General features: G+C 38.1%; 1 non-coding gene across 1 annotated transcript; it reads right to left on the minus strand.

Annotated features, from left to right (window-relative positions):
- Positions 1–6,456: 6,456 nt before the first annotated feature.
- Positions 6,457–6,563, minus strand: LOC148571074 (small nucleolar RNA R71). The gene has a single exon (XR_015908573.1). It is a non-coding gene; the product is annotated as a small nucleolar RNA R71 (small nucleolar RNA).
- Between the last annotated feature and the right edge of the window lie 12,002 nt (positions 6,564–18,565).

The following is an 18,565-nucleotide window of genomic DNA, read 5'->3' on the forward strand; positions in this document are numbered from 1 at the left end:
GCTCAGCTTTTGAGGAGGAAAGTACTTGGCTAAGAAAGCCGTGACCAGCTTATCCCAAGAGTTCAGGCTGTCTTTGGGTTGAGAATCCAACCATAATCTAGCTCTGTCTCTTACAGCAAAAGGGAAATGCATGAGCCTGTAGACTTCAGGATCTACTCCATTAGTCTTAACAGTATCACATATCTGCAAGAATTCAGTTAAGAACTGAAAAGGATCTTCAGATGGAAGTCCATGAAACTTGCAGTTCTGCTGCATCAGAGAAACTAACTGAGGTTTCAGCTCAAAGTTGTTTGCTCCAATGGCAGGAATGGAGATGCTTCTTCCATGTAAATTGGAATTAGGTGCAGTGAAGTCACCAAGCATTCTCCTTGCATTGTTGTTGGGTTCGGCTGCCATTTCCTTTACTTGTTCGAAATTTTCAATCAAGTTGTCTCTGGATTGTTGTAATTTAGCTTCTCTTAATTTTTTCTTCAGAGTCCTTTCAGGTTCTGGATCAGCTTCAACAAGAATGCCTTTTTCTCTGTCCCTGCTATAAGAAAGAGGAGAGAAAAAGAAAAGAAGAGGAATCCTCTATGTCACAGTAAAGAGGATCCTTATTGTTAGTAGAAGAAAAGAAGAAGAAATTCGAACACAGATAGAGGAGGGGGTTCGAATTTGGTGATGATGTGAGGAAGAGATGTTAGTAGATGAATAAATAGAATAGGATGAGGGAGGGATAATTTTCGAAAATTATTTTGAAAAAGAGTTAGTGATTTTCGAAAATGGTTTTTGAAAAATGTTAGTAATTTTCGAAAATTTTTGAAATCAAAAATAAAAAATAAAAATAATTAGTTAAAGAAATTTTTGAAAAAGAGGGAAGATATTTTCGAAAATGAGAGAGAGAGAGTTAGTTAGGTGGTTTTGAAAAAGTTAAGAAACAAACAAAAAGTTAGTTAGTTAGTTGAAACAAATTTTGAAAAGATAAGAAGTTAGGAAGTTAGAAAAGATATTTTTGAAAAAGATAAGATAAGAAGATATTTTTGAAAAGATATGATTGAAATTAGTTTTGAAAAAGATTTGATTTTTAAAATCACAATTAATGACTTGATTCATAAGAAATCACAAGATATGATTCTAGAACTTAAAGTTTGAATCTTTCTTAACAAGCAAGTAAGAAACTTCAAATTTTTGAATCAAAACATTAATTGTTATTGTTATTTTCGAAAATTTGGTATAAAAATAAGAAAAAGATTTTTGAAAAATATTTTTGGAATTTCTGAAAATAACTAAGAATTTTGAAAAAGATTTGATTTTTGAAAAAGATTTTGAAAAAGATAAGATTTTCAAATTGAAAATATGATTTGACTCATAAGAAACAACTTGATTTTAAAAATTTTTGAAAAAGTCAACTCAAATTTTCGAATTTGATGAGAGAAAAAGGGAAAGATATTTTTTTGATTTTTGAATTTTTATGATGCAAGAGGAAAACACTAAAAGGATGCAATGCATGAAATTTTTAGATCAAAACAATGAATGCATGCAAGAATGCTATGAATGTCAAGATGAACACCAAGAACACTATGAATGTCATGATGAACATCAAGAACATATTTTTGAAAAAATTTTTAATGCAAAGAAAACATGCAAGACACCAAACTTAGAATTCTTTAATGCTTAGACACTAAGAATTCAAGAATGCATATGATAAACATGAAAAGACACAAAACAAAAAATCATCAAGATCAAACAAGAAGACTTACCAAGAACAACTTGAAGATCATGAAGAACACTATGAATGCATGATATTTTCGAAAAAATGCTAGATGCATATGCAATTGACACCAAACTTATAACATGACTCATGACTCAAACAAGAAACACAAAAAATGTTTTTGATTTTTATGATTTTCTAATTTTTTTTGGATTTTTTTTCGAAAATTATATAAAAAAGAAAAAATAAGGATTCCAAAATTTTTAACATGAATTCCAGGAATCTTGCATTCTTAGTCTAAAGCTTCAGTCTAGGAATTAGACATGGCTCACTAGCCAGCCAAGCTTTCAATGAAAGCTCCGGTCCAAAACACTAGACATGGCCAATGGCCAGCCAAGCTTCAGCAGGTGATTGAGGATCAGCAGCAGGTTGATTAGCAACAACTAGCTTGCTCTTGATAACAAATTGCAAGCCTCAGTCCAAATAAATTTAGACATGGCTTTACAGCCGGCCAGGCTTCACATGCTTCATGAAACACTAGAATTCATTCTTAAAAATTTTGAATAAAATTTTGAAAACATTTTTATTTTTTTCGAAAACAGATGAAAAATTTTTTTGAAAATATTTTTGAAAAATTTTTTTGAAAAGAAAACAAAACGAAAAGAAAATTACCTAATCTGAGCAACAAGATGAACCGTCAGTTATCCAAACTCAAACAATCCCCGGCAACGGCGCCAAAAACTTGGTGCACAAAATTGTGATCTCCAGGCTCGAACAAATCCTGGTAATGGCTCCAAAGCTTGGTGCTCTGATCTTAATTCATAATTTGTCACAACTTCGATACAACTAACCAGCAAGTGCACTGGGTCGTCCAAGTAATACCTTACGTGAGTAAGGGTCGAATCCCACGGAGATTGTTGGTATGAAGCAAGCTATGGTCACCTTGTAAATCTCAGTTAGGCAGATATAAATTGATAATGGTGTTTTTGAATAATAAATTATAGAATAGGGATAGAGGTACTTATGTAAATCATTGGTAGATATTTCAGATAAGCGAATGGAGATGCTTTTCGTTCCTCTGAACCTCTGCTTTCCTGCTATCTTCATCCAATCAGTCTTACTCTTTTCCATGGCTGGCTTTATGTGATACATCACCACTGTCAATGGCTACTTTCGGTCATCTCTCGGGAAAAAGATCCAATGCCCTGTCACAGCACGGCTAATCGTCTGGAGGCATCACCCTTGTCAATGGCTTCATCTTATCCTCTCAGTGAATAATATGCTCACGCACCCTGTCACGGCACGGCTATTCATCTGTCGGTTCTCGATCATGCTGGAATAGGATTTACTATCCTTTTGCGTCTGTCACTAACGCCCTGCAATCGCGAGTTAGGAGCTCGTCACAGTCATTCAATCATTGAATCCTACTCGGAATACCACAGACAAGGTTTAGACCTTTCGGATTCTCTTGAATGCCGCCATCATTCTAGCTTACGCCACGAAGATTCTGGTTAGGAGATCTAAGAGATACTCATTCTAGCTTTTTTCATGTAGAACAGAAGTGTTTGTCAGGCACGCGTTCATAAGGGAGAAGGATGATGAGCGTCACACATAATCATCACCTTCATCACGTTCTTGGGTGCGAATGGATATCTTAGAAGCGAAATAAGAAGAATTGAATAGAAAACAGTAGTACTTTGCATTAATCTTTGAGGAACAGCAGAGCTCCACACCTTAATCTATGGAGTGTAGAAACTCTACCGTTAAAAATACATAAGTGAAGGTCCAGGCATGGCCGATAAGGCCAGCCCCCTAAAACGTGATCAAAGGATCATAAGGTAATCCAAAGATGGTCAAAAAGACGTCTAATACAATAGTAAGAGGTCCTATTTATAATAAACTAGTCACTAGGGTTTACATGAGTAAGTAATTGATGCATAAATCCACTTCCGGGGCCCACTTGGTGTGTGTTTGGGCTGAGCTTAAGTGTAGCACGTGCAGAGGCCATTTGTGGAGTTGAACGCCAGTTTCTGTGCCAGTTTGGGCGTTCAACTCTGGTTTTGGATCCTTTTCTAGCGCTGGACGCCAGATTTGGGCAGAAGGCTGGCGTTGAACGCCAGTTTACGTCGTCTATTCTTGGCCAAAGTATGGACTATTATATATTGCTGGAAAGCCCTGGATGTCTACTTTCCAACGCAATTGGAAGCGCGCTATTTCGAGTTTTGTAGCTCCAAAAAATCCACTTTGAGTGTAGGGAGGTCAGAATCCAACAGCATCAGCAGTCCTTTTTCAACCTCTGAATCTGATTTCTGCTCAAGTCCCTCAATTTCAGCCAGAAAATACCTGAAATCACAGAAAAACACACAAACTCATAGTAAAGTCCAGAAATGTGAATTTAACACAAAATCTATTAAAAACATCCCTAAAAGTAACTAGATCCTACTAAAAACATACTAAAAACAATGTCAAAAAGCGTATAAATTATCCGCTCATCACTAACTTAAGCATTGGAGTCTCTTGCAGGTACCCCCCACCCTTCGGTGACCAAGGATCAGCAGTGCAGCAACTCCAACAAGTCGGACACGACAGCTTCGGCCGCCACCAGCCAGCCGGACATGCCATCTCCGACCAGTACAGAAGATCTCATCCGAGATTGACCTCCAGTTTTAGGTAACCCTCGGAACAGAACGTTAGTGCAAAAGGTGATTATCACTAACGTTCTCGAACCCACATTTTCACTTAAACGTTAACACCACTAACGTCCTAGCTAAAATCCATGCCTACTTCACACTTTCTCTGCAAGTAAAGCTGAGCCCACTGAAGACTCCAAACTGCTTCAACTCAAGATCCAAAGGCCCATATCCAAGATTTGAAGAGCCAACTAGAAGAGCAGAAGAGTAGTATATATAGGAGTAGTTTTGAACTAAAGAAAAAGCTTTTGGATTGGGAGAACCACTCTCTGTATAATTTTACTTTCTCTGCAACTTCTAGTTTTACTTTCAGAATGCATTCTCTATCTTTGTTTTCTATTCCCAGAGCTATGAACAACTAAACCCCTTTCATTGGGTTAGGGAGCTCTGTTGTAATTTGATGGATCAATAATAGTTTTCATTATTCTTCTTCTTTCTTTTCTCTTGATTTTACTAGAAAGCTTTCAATCTTCATCCAATTGGGTAGTTGTCTTGGAAAAGAAGCTATTCATACTTGGATCTCTTCATAACCTTGGAAGAGGAATGAAGAGATCATGCTAGAAATGCTTTCTCATGTTGGACCAAAATGAGGTTTGGATGGATATAGTGACATATAATCCTACCAAAACTTTGATTTAGAAATACATGTGGTATAATCAGTGACCATACTTCATCTCTTCTCATGAGCAATTGGACCAAAGAACTGGCTATTGATCAAGATTTGTGAGATTAAATTACCAAGGAATTGGAATTCAATCACTTAAGATTGCCAAGGAGATCAATGAATGCATTGATTGAGGAAGAGATGAAAATGAACTTGATCAGGAGAATGCAACATCTCCTAAGCCCAATGAATCCCCCATTTCTAATCTTACCCATTCTCTTTAATTTCTGCAATTTACTTTCATGCTAAATTCCCCATACGCCATTTAAGATTCTGCAATTTACTTTCTGTCATTTATATTAAGCTCTTTATTCCCAACATTTACATTTTCTGCTATTTACTTTCCCGCCATTTAATTTCCTGTAACTCTCACATCAAATTCTGCTTAGCTCAACTAGAACATTTCTCTAATTAAAGTTGATTGACCAATCAATCCCTATGGGATTCGACCTCACTCTATTGTGAGTTTTTACTTGACGACAATTTGGTATACTTGCCAAAGGGAAATTCGTTGAGAGACAAGTTTCCGTACATCAAGTTTATGGCGCCGTTGCTGGGGATTGATTTTGTATCAACAATAATTAAATTGGTGGATAACTAGATTGAGCATTTTTCTTTTGTTTGATTTAAATTCTGTTTGAGCAATTTACTTTCAGTTTTAGTTATTTCCTTCCCTTTACCCCTACCCGTTAGTGGTGTTCTCGTAGTTGTTACAATTTAGTTCACTTACCCACTAACTATTTGATATATTGCATCATTCACACTAACAGCATTTTTAACAAGAATACTCTCTATCTCCCTTTTGCTTTGGCCTTATTGGTTGTATGAGAGGTAGAAGAAGTGGGGCTTCAACTTCTTTTGATTCTAAACCTGAGAGGACCTTCCTTAGATTAAGGAGGGAAGCAAGAGGAAAGAGAGTTGTTGGTGCTGAGGAAGAGGAAGAGTACTTTGAACCAAACATGGATGAGAATATGGAGAACCATCATGAAGAAGAGGCTCACAACCATGGCAGAGAAGGTCCAGTGCATCATGCGGGACAAGAAAGAAGAGTTCTAGGCTCTTATATCAATCCAAACCCAGGAAACTATGGAAGTAGCATCCAAAAGCCAACCATACATGCCAACAACTTTGAACTAAAGCCACAGCTCATCACCCTTGTTCAGAACAACTGTTCATTTGGAGGAAGTGTTCAAGAAGATCCCAATCAACATTTAACTACCTTCCTGCGGATATGTGATACTGTGAAGTCTAATGGTGTTCATCGTGATACCTATAGACTGCTCCTATTCCCCTTCTCACTCAAGGACAAGGCATCAAAATGGCTGGAATCCTTCCCGAAGGAGAGTTTAACAACCTGGGAGTATGTGGTGAACAAATTCTTGGTGAGATTCTATCCTCCTCAAAGAATCAACAGGTTGAGAGCTGAGGTACAAACATTCAGGCAGCAAGATGGTGAGACTCTATATGAAGCATGGGAGAGGTTTAAAGACTTGACAAGAAAGTTCCCACCAGATATGTTCAATGAATGGGTACAGCTACACATTTTCTATGAAGGTCTTTCCTATGAATCAAAGAAGGCAGTAGACCACTCATCCGGGGGATCTCTGAACAAGAAAAAGACCATTGAAGAAGCCATAGATGTCATTGAGACTGTAACCGAGAATGACTACTTTTATGCCTCTGAAAGAGGAAACACTAGAGGAGTAATGGAGCTAAACAACGTGGATGCACTGCTGGCCCAGAACAAGCTGATTACCAAGCAGCTGGCTGACCTTACCAAGAAGATGGAGAGGAACCAAGTAGCAGCAATCACCACCTTATCAGCAGCTCAAGAATGAGTAAATGCAGAGGCAGAGGGTGATCAGGAACAAGCCAACTACATTGGAAACTCACCCAGGCAGGCACATGATCCATACTCCAAGACTTATAATCCTGGTTGGAAGAACCACCCAAACTTTGGGTGGGGAAATCAACAAGACCAAGGCTAAGATCAGAGACGCCACAACCCCAACAATAATGCAGCTCACTAACATTCCACACAGAGATCATATCAGCACCCACCTAACAACATACCTCAACCTCTATACCAAAGCCAGAATGGCCGTTCTCATCACTCCAACTCCAACTCACCATCATCCGAGGACAGACTCTCAAGGATTGAGACTCTACTTGAAGGCATATGTAAGAAAATGCAAGATAGTAAGGTGTTCCGAGAGGAAGTGCGATCCAACATGCAGAATCAAGATGCTGCCATCAAGAATCTTGAGACACAAATTGGCTACCTATTTCAGCACTATCCCGGCCATGACCTTCCCAGTAACATTGAACCAAACCCAAGGGAGGAGTGTCATGCTATCACCCTCTGAAGTGGGAAGGAATTGAAGGAGGCTTCCAAGCAACCACAAGAGAAAGATTTAATTGGAAGGAAGGAGGAACAAGATGAAGTTCAAGTCCCCACCTCCAATTCACATCAAAAGGGAGAAGAGCTGAAGCCATATGTTCTGAAAGCCCCATATCCTCAACAATTGAGGAAGAATGGGGGATGACAGCCAGTTCTCCAGATTTTTAGAAATCTTCAAGAAACTACAGATTAACATACCCTTTGCTGAAGCAATAGAGCAAATGCCGCTCTATGCCAAGTTCTTGAAGGAGTTGATGACCAAGAAGAGAAGCTGGAAGAACAACGATACTGTGATACTAACCGAAGAATGTAGTGCCATCATTCAGCATACGTTGCCCCAGAAATTGAAGGATCCTGGGAGCTTCCAGATTTCTTGTATTATAGGAGAAATAACAGTAGAAAAGGCTCTATGTGATTTAGGAGCCAGCATAAATCTGATGTCTGTAGCTATGATGAGAAAAATGAAGATTGAGGAGGCCAAACTAACAAAAATGGCCTTACAACTGGCAGACCGATCATTCAAGTTTCCTCACGGCATAGTGGAAGACTTGCTAGTGAAGGTAGGAGACTTCATCTTCCCAGCAGATTTTGTAGTGTTGGACATGAAGGAAGGAGCTAAGGCTTCTATCGTATTGGGGAGACCATTCTTAACTACTGCCGAAGCTATCATCGATGTCCAAAAGGGTGAACTTACCCTTAGACTACACAATGAAACAATGATGATCAATGTATTCAAGGCCATGAACTACCCACAGGAACCATTGGGAGAATGTATGAGGTTAGACTCACTGGAAGATGTAGTACAAGAGACTTTTGAAGAAGAAGAACTTGAGGGGTTAACAGAAGAGGAGGAATCAGCATCAAGTGAAGAAGCTGCAACAACTGAGGTTCAGGTTTAGGGCACAATAGAGGAGAAGAATGAAAAGAAAGAAGCACCCAAACTTGAACTGAAGGCACTGCCACCCACTCTCAAGTATGCATATGTGGGGGAAAATGAAAGTTATTCAGTGATCATAAATTCATCCCTTAGCCAAGAACAAGAGGAAGAGCTACTTCAAGTATTACAAAGGCACAAGGATGCCATAGGATGGACCCTCGCTGACTTGAAGGGAAACAGTTCAGCCATATGTCTGCATAAGATACTGTTGGAAGATGATGCCAAACCATCCTTTCAACCCCAAAGGAGGCTGAATCCAGTCATGAAGGAAGTGGTACAGAAAGAAGTCATGAAGTTGTGGCAAGGAGGGATGATCTATCCGATCTCAGACAGCCCATGGGTCAGCCCTGTGCAAGTTGTCCCAAAAAAAGAAGGAATCACTGTAGTCCCCAATGAGAAGAACGAACTAATCCCTACACGGACCGTCACAGGATGGCGGATGTACATAGACTACAGAAAACTCAATAAAGCTACACGAAAAGATCATTTCCCCCTTCCTTTCATGGATCAGATGCTGGAAAGACTTGCAGGACACGCAGATTACTATTTTCTCGATGGTTATTCAGGATATAACCAAATAGTGGTTGATCCAAGAGACCAAGAGAAAACCTCCTTCACTTGCCCATATGGAGTTTTTGCCTACAGGCGCATGCCATTTGGGCTATGCAATGCACCTGCAACTTTCCAACGTTGCATGCTCTCCATTTTCTCAGATATGATAGAAAAATTTATTGAATTCTTTATGGATGACTTTTTGGTATTCAGAGATTCCTTCCCTAATTGCCTAAATCACCTGGCCCTGGTATTAAAAAGATGTCAAGAAACCAACTTGGTCTTGAACTGGGAGAAATGTCACTTTATGGTGATAGGGGGAATAGTTCTTGGCCATAAGGTTTCTAACCAAGGCATTGAGGTAGACAAAGCTAAGGTGGAACTCATTGAAAAATTACCCCCACCAAGTGATGTCAAGGCAATTAGGAGCTTTTTAAGGCATGTCGGCTTTTACAGAAGGTTTATTAAAGATTTTTCAAAGATAGCCAAGCCTTTAAGCAATCTTCTTGTATCTGATGCACCATTTGTCTTTGATGAAAAATGCATGCTAGCATTCGAAAACTTGAAAAAGAGGCTGTCCTCTGCCCCTATCATTTCCCCATCTGATTGGAACTTACCGTTTGAACTGATGTGTGATGCATCTGATTTTTGCAGTAGGGGCAGTGTTAGGGCAGAGGAAAGATAACTTAGTCCATGTGATATACTATGCCAGCAAAGTCCTCAATGACACTCAAAGAAATTACACCACCACTGAAAGGGAGTTGCTGGCAATAGTTTTTGCATTTGACAAGTTTAGATCATACCTCATTGGTGCCAAAGTGATTGTTTTCACAGACCACACAGCACTTAAATACTTGTTTGCCAAGCAGGAATCAAAACCAAGACTGATAAGGTGGATCTTATTATTGCAGGAATTTAATATTGAGATTAGAGACAAGAAAGGAGTGGAGAACAAGGTAGCCGATCACCTATCCAGGATCCCTCATGACAAAGGTGGAACACATGAAACAAGTGTGAATGAATGTTTCCCAGATGAGCAGTTAATGACGGTTCACAAAGCACCCTGGTTCGTAAACATTGCCAATTTCAAGGCAACTGGGGCTTTACCTCCGGAGATCAACAAACATCAAAAGAGAAAGCTCATCAATGACGTAAAATATTTTGTCTGGGATGAGCCATATCTCTTCAAGAAGTGTTCAGATGGAATCCTGAGGAGATGTGTTTCAGAAGAAGAGGGAAGAGAGGTCTTATGGAACTGCCAAGGCTCATGCTATGGAGGCCACTTTGGAGGAGAAAGAACTGCAGCCAAGGTGTTACAGAGTGGATTCTTTTGGCCCACCCTTTTCAAGGATGCCAAGAAATTAGCAAAGAACTGCAATGAATGCCAAAGAGCTGGAAACCTACCCAAAAGAAATGAGATGCCACATAATTTCATTCTGGAGCTGGAACATAAAGCCCTCTGGGCTCTCAAGCTACTAAATTTTGATAGCATTGCTGCTGGTGAAAAAAGAGTCTTGTAGCTGCAAGAAATGGAGGAGTTCAGATCTCAAGCCTATGAAAATGCCAAAATCTATAAAGAAAAGGCAAAGAGAAGACATGACCTCAATCTGACACCCAGGAGCTTCGAAAAAGGACAGCAAGTGCTCCTCTACAACTCCAAATTGAGACTTTTTCCTGGGAAACTCAAATCAAGGTGGTCAGGACCCTTTCTTGTGACAAAAGTATCGCCATATGGACACATAGAAATCATGGAGGAAAGTTCGAAGAGGACTTTCACTGTGAACAGACAAAGGCTCAAACACTACATGGGCAACATGGGGGAAAACCCCAGAATGAAGTATCATCTCAATTAATGGAGGAATCTTCGAGCTATCGACGCTAAAAGAGCGCTTCGTTGGGAGGCAACCAACCTAAGGTAGTTTCATTTTCATTATCATTTCAATAAAAATCACAAGTAGTTTCCCCTGTATTGTGAGGAGGTAAGTTTGGTGTTACACACCAAAACAATACAAGAGTGAATGTGTAATTCTTAGTTTGGTGTTCCACCAAAGATTTCAGTTAGAATCACACTACACTCCTTCAATGGCAAAGTGCTAGCTCCAACTAATCAGGGGAACCACTTAACAGTAGTTTAGTTTCTAGTTCATAGTTATTTTGTTAATAACAACACATGAGATCCTCTGCATGTATTCAATTTGTTGTACTAGGCAAGGAACTAAGTTTGGTGTTCACACACCAAACTAAGTTCAGAAATTCACAAGCATACATGCATGCTAACTATTTCTCAAGTGCTTTGGGAACAAGCAACTTCCAACAACTTTGCAGGAATCTTCTGGAGAAATGGTGCACCATCATCCAAGGAGGTGAAGAAAGATGCAAAAAAAACTATAGATGATGACAAAGGGATAGCTAGAAGCCACCACCCGAAGGTTGTATTATTACATGACTCCATATACTTGGAATGCAAAAAAATTGGAAGTCCGAATGTGCCCTTGACTAATAGTTACTCTTTAGTTTAAATCATTAGAATTTAATGTCTGTTTTCCTTGCGTTTGTCACATGTGTGTTGGTCCAAGTTACCTGTTTTCATTTTTCACCTTGCTTACTTGTATGCTTGTCCTTTTGAATCAAATAAAAAGATAATATATGCTATGAAAGACCAGAGTGAGGTTCATATTGTAGAGTAAGTTCCTAAGTTTGTGGTGTGGTAATAGATTAGCTAAGTTGGTTCACCAACAAGGTAGGAAGGCAACTATCTGTCCTGAATCATATGCTTGAAACACACTGATAAACCACTATTTTATGGTTTATCTTGTGCTCAATTGAGTAGTTTTTATCTACTCTTTACCCACTTATTCATACTATTTGCATGGTTTTACATTTGCCTTCCTAATTATGTGCTTTGATTGAAAACATGCTTCTTTGATCTTATATTTGCTTATTATTAATCCTCTCTTATCACCATTAGATGCCTTGATATGTGTGTTAAGTGTTTTCAGATATTATAGGGCAGGAATGACTTGGAGGATGGAAAGGAAGCATGCAAAAGTGGAAGGAATACAAGAAGTTGGAGAAATTGCTAAGCTGTCCAGCCTGACCTCTTCGCACTCAAACAGCTATAACTTTAGCTACAGAGGTCCAAATGATGCGGTTCTAGTTACGTTGGAAAGCTAACGTCCGGAGCTTCGATTTGATATATAATATGCTATAGTTTCCCTGACGCTAGGAGATGCGACCGCGTGATCCATGCGGCCACATCGCAGTGACGGAAATCAGCGCAGTTGAATTCGAGACCAGCGAATTCTGTGCTGTTTCTGACCCAGTTCTCGGCCCAGAAAACACAGATTAGAGGCTATAAAGTGGAAGAATGCATCCATTCATAAAAAGGCTTTCATATTCACAATTTTAGGAGTAGATGTAGTTTTTAGAGAGAGAGGTTCTCTCCTCTCTCTTAGGATTAGGATTTAGGATTTCTCTTAGTTTTAGGAGTGACTCTCAATCCCAGGTTCTTTATTTTTATTTATATATTTTTTCAATTTAATTGATGAACTCTTCCATGTTACATATAATTTTCTTATTTAATATAATTTGAGGTATTTCAGACTTATGATTGTTCTCTTTAATTTATTAATGCTCTGTGTTTATCCAAGTTATTTTCATTCAAGTAGATTCTCTTCCCTTTTGGCTTTGGTTGCGTCATTGGAGACACTTGAGTTATCAAACTCATTGTTGATTGAAAATTGAATTTTTTCATTTCATTAATTCAAGTTCCAATAACTCTAGCCTTTCCCAAGGAAAGACTAGGACCTGAGGAATAAAAATTAATTCATCCACTTAATTTACCTTCATAGTTAGAGGTTAACAAAGTGGGAGAAAAATCCAATTCTCATTACAATTGATAAGGATAACCAGGATAGGACTTCCAGTTCTCATACCTTGCCAAGAGTTTATTTTACAGTTATTTATTTATTTTTATTGCTTGAAAATATACCTGTGCGCATTGCCCAAACTCAACATTCCCCAAAAACACACTTTTTCATAACCAATAATAAGAACACCTCCCTGCAATTCCTTGAGAAGACGACCCGAGGTTTAAATACTTGGTTATCAATTTTAAAAGGGGTTTGTTACTTGTGACAACCAAAACGTTTGTACGAAGGGATTTCTGTCAGCTTAGAGACTATATCTACAACGCGACTGTTTTTATGACATTCTTTACTGGCAAAAATCCTAACGTCAAAATGGCGCCATTGCCGGGGAATTGCAAACGTGTGCCTTATCATTGGTTATTGTAAATATTTTTTTGCTTTTTACTTGTTTATTTGTTTTTATATTTGTTTTTATTTTTTTTGCTTTTTCGTACATTAAGAGGTTATTTGTTTTTATTTAGTTATTAAAAAAAATTTTTTCAAAAATTTGTTCTTAGTGTTCATCTTGATCTTCAAGTTGTTTTTCACGTTCATCTTGACCTTCAAGCTGTTCTTAGTTGTTTTCTTCATTTTGATCTAAAAATTTGAAATTTGGTGTTATTTTATTGTTTTTCTCTTTCCTCATTAAATTCAAAAATATTTTTAATTAATTTTTTTCGAAAAAAAAAATTTCAGATTTTTATTTTTAAAATTTTTATCTTATCTTATCTTATTTCAAAAATCAAAATTCAAAATTCAAATTTAAAAATTTTCAAAATTTAAATTTAAAAATTTTCAAATTTCAAATTTCAAAAATTCAAATTTCAAAAATTTAAAATTCAAATTTTAAAATTCAAATTTCAAAATTTCAAAATTTAATTCTCAAATTCAAAATTTGAATAACCTTTTAATTTAAATTTATTTTTATTTTCATTTTAAATTTTTATTTACTACTATGAACTCTCACCCCTTTGGCTATGAGTCTGGTTACAATAATGTTGCAGGAAGAAGAAATTACAATGAGAACAAGCATCAAGGTTGGAACAATCAAAGATGGGAGGAACCACAAGGATTTGATCAACCCTCATGGCAACAACCACCTCCAGTGAACTATCAACAACCACCACCATATGTCTATGAACCCTTTCCTCAACATGACTTTGGACCACCATACTCACAAGTCCCTTTCCACCATTCACCTCCATATGACCCTAACCCACATCCACCATACCAACCACCTTATGAACCAAATGAACCATACATAGATCCACCCCAAACCTCCATGGAGAAAGCACTTGCCGATCTAAACTCTACTATACAAGCTCTCTTCACCCAAATCAGACCACCAAATACCTTCAACAATCAACCCTCAAGCTCTAGTGCACTTCCTTGTCAACCACAGAATAATCTCTCCATCCCATCACCACCATCCATGGAAGAGCACCCACATCCATCAATCCAAGAGCAAGATGATCCCAATTATGCTATTGATATGGAACAGGAAAGAAGGAATCATCTTCGCGAATCCATACTTCATAAAGAGCTAGAGGAGGCCCTACGGGTAAAGGTAGGAGAGACCCTTGAAGATGAAAGAGTAGTTGAAAAGAGTTGTCATGGAAAGAAAATCATCGAGGATGAGTACGATTTTATACTTAAACAATTGGACAAAGCAGCAATTATTAAAAAGAAAGAAGTGGTTGCAGACTTAAGAGATGCTGTACCTCCATTGGAAAGTCCAGTCACAGAGCCTCCTTCCAAGACGGTTGCATTTAATGTTGAGGAGAGTGTACAACCTCCAAGGCATGTCATGGTTAAAGACTTGGAAGAGGTTGATCAAGAGATGGAGATTCAAGAGAAAGAGGTTGGAATTAAAGAAGTTTGCAAAGAGGTGGAAGTTGTCAAAGAGTACAAGGGAGTGGAGCTTGAAATCACCTTGCCAAAGTTATTGGAGACCCCTCCCCTTAAGTTGCCATCATCCTTCACAACATTCAAGTGGGTAAAATTCATATCCCTTAGCTTTCTAATCCCACTTGAATATGGGCTACTGGAGACGGATGGTCAACTTAGAGCTCTTTGTGGCATTTAGAGTAAGAGAAAGATGGCCAGTGGTAAGAATTGTCCTGCAAGGTTCATTATGGTTGGAAGCTTTAAGTTTAAACGCAAAGGTTGGTGTAGAGCTCAATTGAATGGGTCTAGGAAGCTGTTTGGTAGCTGCAGTGAGAATTCAAATTACTTATCACCTGGCTGGAAAAATACAGATCCCGACAAAAATGGGTGTAAAAGCAAGGTTTGGGATCATGGAATCTGTTCTGACATCCAACACCCCGGGAGCCTAAGAATCTTTTTAAAGCTGCTCAAGGGTTTTACATGCCTAGTTTGGGACCCCGGAGGTTACTGGAATCACAAACACTGGTGGAGATTCCTGGATGAGTTCAAGCATAAGCCACCATAACAGGAAGCTCATCAAATGTCCAACTTAAGGACTTTAACTAAAAGTGCTAGGTGGGAGATAACCCACCATGGTATGATTGTTCCTTTTTCATTTTTATTTAGTTTTATTTGTTTTCTAGTTTTATTTTATTTTATTTTATTATATTAAACCTGGAGTTTTGTATAACATTCATATTAACACTGCATTCTGCATTTTTCAGATTACAAAAAAAAAAGAAGAGCGAGCACGCGATGTGACCGCATCAGCGACGCGTCCGCGTCGCAAGGAGATGGAAGACAATATTAATATAAACAGAGAGTTTCGTAGGAGCAGCACTGGAGGCGTGCCAATGGCATAAATCACCCCACGCGACCGCGTCGCTGACGCGACCGCGTCACCTGGGAATAATGGCCTCCCACGCGACCGCGTCACCCACGCGGCCGCGTGACCTGAAAATCAACGTCACCCGGGTGCATGGCCAAAAGTTGAGCTGGAGTTGGGCTGGAATCGTGCTGGAAGCCTAAGCCTCACCACGCGAACGCGTGCCCCATGCGTCCGCGTCATATCCCCATGATGGCCACTCACGCAATCGCATCAACCACGCGACCGCGTCACCCAGGATTTTGGCAATACTAAGTTTTGAACAGAGAGTTGTGCGACCGCGAGGCTGCACTCGCGCCACTAGCACATATCAAGTCACACGATCGCGTGCCCCACGCGTCCGCGTCGCCTGACCTTATTGCGCACTACGTGGCCGTGTCACCCACGCGACCACGTCGCCAGCGTCGCACACCTTAACCTCATATGCCAAAATATCTTGTCTTTCTCTTCCCCAAATCCTATTTTCTCTTTTCCCTCCTTATTTCTTACTTACTTCTCCTCTCTTTCTTTCCCTTCTCATTCTTCTTATCTTTCATTTTATTTTACTTCATTTATTTGCATATTTCATTCATTGCATTATTTTCACTGGTGTTGGAATTTTATTTGGGTCATTGTGGATTATTGCATAATTATTTGACAATTATATATTACTTTTTAAAGGATGCTTGCATGTTCAATTTAATACTTTCAAATAGCTTATTTACCATACATGCTATGTGTTTGTGAAAAAGCCCATATGGCATTATGCACTTCTCTCTTATACTTTATACTATTTAATGCTTGCTTTTCATAAACCCCCTTTACTATTTTAATTGAATATAATTGTCAATACAAACATGGTAATTTATTACAAGTAATGCTTGGTCTATACTACTCATGCCCTTTTCCGGCATGCCAATAAACACCTTGCATTCAATTGTTATCATATGCACTAGCTATTTTCCATTGATGACTTTTCACATGTCCTCATGAGCGTGTGTTAACGTCATTCTTCTTTATTATGCATTGATTACCACCTTTCCCGCTCTCTTCCTTGCTCTAACCCTTAGCTTTATAAGTCACTTTCTTTTTCCCTTTTCAGGATGGCCACCAAGAAGGGTAAAGAGAAAGCTACTCCCAAACTACCGGCAAGGAAAGGAACAAAAAGAGCCCCAGCTAAGGAACCAAAACCCCCGTCCACTTGCAAATCTCAGCATGCACCGAGGACGGTGCAATCCTTAAGTGTGGGGAGGTCGATACCGATCTCCGTGGGTTAGTACCTTCCTATCTCAAACACCAATGTTTTATTTTTTTCTTGTTAGTTGTTGCATTTGCATATTTAATTGCATGTTTATTTGATTTTATGCATTTAGTTACTACTTGGTTGAAGTAATATTTTCTTTTTCAAGAAATTTTATAGCATTTCACTAATTTAAAAAAAAAAAAATTTTGTTAAAACTTGTTTGAAGTTGTATTTGGAACATGGTTTTTGAGCCAAAGAACACACAACCTGTGAGATTTTGAGCTTATTTATATGGTTACATTATTTAACCATAAATATTTTATTCCTGTGTGTTTCCTTCTCAATGATTGTAATCTATTTTTTTGTTCCATTCTATATGACCAATATTTAGTGTATTTACATGCTTGCATATGATTGAGGCCATTGTTTGATTTTAGCTCACTTATCCCAAAATTAGCCTACCTTTTACATCACCCTTGTTAGCCCCCTTGAGCTTTTAAATCCCTTCTGTTTTATAACCACATTACTAGCCTTAAGCAGAAAAACAAAATAAGAATCCCAAGTTGAATCCTTGGTTAGCTTAAGATAGATATTGTGTAAAATTTAAGTGTGAGGAATTTTATGGGAACATGGGATGATATGAAAAAGTAGGGAATTAAATTGAATAAGTTATTTGAAAATTTGGGAAGCATGCTCATGAGAAATCAAAATAATTAAATTACCATGTGCATTGAAGAAAAATATATTAAGTAATTAAATAAGGGGATACAAAAAAAAAGAAAAGAAAAATGAAAAAAAATACCCCAAATGCAAAAAAAAAAAAAAAATTAAAATCAATGCACATGGGACAAAATTCAAAAATAAGTTTGATATATGAGCATGTAATACAAAAGTGGGAAAATTTTGGGTAGCTAGGTAAAGTATTTTTAAATTATATAAAGTATGTATATGTTAGGTGAGATCTTAGACTAATCAAGGATTCACTTTGTTAGCTCACTTAGCCTTATATATATATACCCTCACCCTTACCTTAGCCCCATTACAACCTTAAAAAGACCTCATGATGTTTGCATTGGTACATTAAATTTTTGTTGATTGGTTAGATGAAGAACAAGGTTTAGAAAGCATGACTAGAGAAGAGTAGAGTGAATAACCCTATACACTTGAGAGATTAGAGTGATATACACTTCCAGTGAGGGTTCAACACTTAAATTCTATGTTCCCTGCTTTCATGAGCTGTCTTCTTACAAGTTCACTTGCTTTTTATTGTATGATTTGAATTAGTGGAAAATGGTTTGTATTTGTCTTGGAGAACTTATTTACTCTTAACCAAGTAAGTAAAAGCATTTAGCATGTAGTTGCATTCATAGGTTGCATTTCATACCATTCCTATTCATCTTTATAGCTTCTCTTGAGCTTAGCATGAGGACATGCTAGTGTTTAAGTGTGGGGAGGTTGATAAACCACTATTTTATGGTTTATCTTGTGCTCAATTGAGTGGTTTTTATCTACTCATTACCCACTTATTCATACTATTTGCATGGTTTTACATTTGCCTTCCTAATTATGTGCTTTGATTGAAAACATGCTTCTTTGATCTTATATTTGCTTATTATTAATCCTCTCTTATCACCATTAGATGCCTTGATATGTCTGTTAAGTGTTTTCAGATATTATAGGGCAGGAGTG

This window comes from Arachis ipaensis, chromosome B3 (assembly GCF_059453495.1).
Source record: "Arachis ipaensis isolate K30076 ecotype BB chromosome B3, ASM5945349v1, whole genome shotgun sequence".
Classification (NCBI taxonomy): domain Eukaryota; kingdom Viridiplantae; phylum Streptophyta; class Magnoliopsida; order Fabales; family Fabaceae; genus Arachis; species Arachis ipaensis.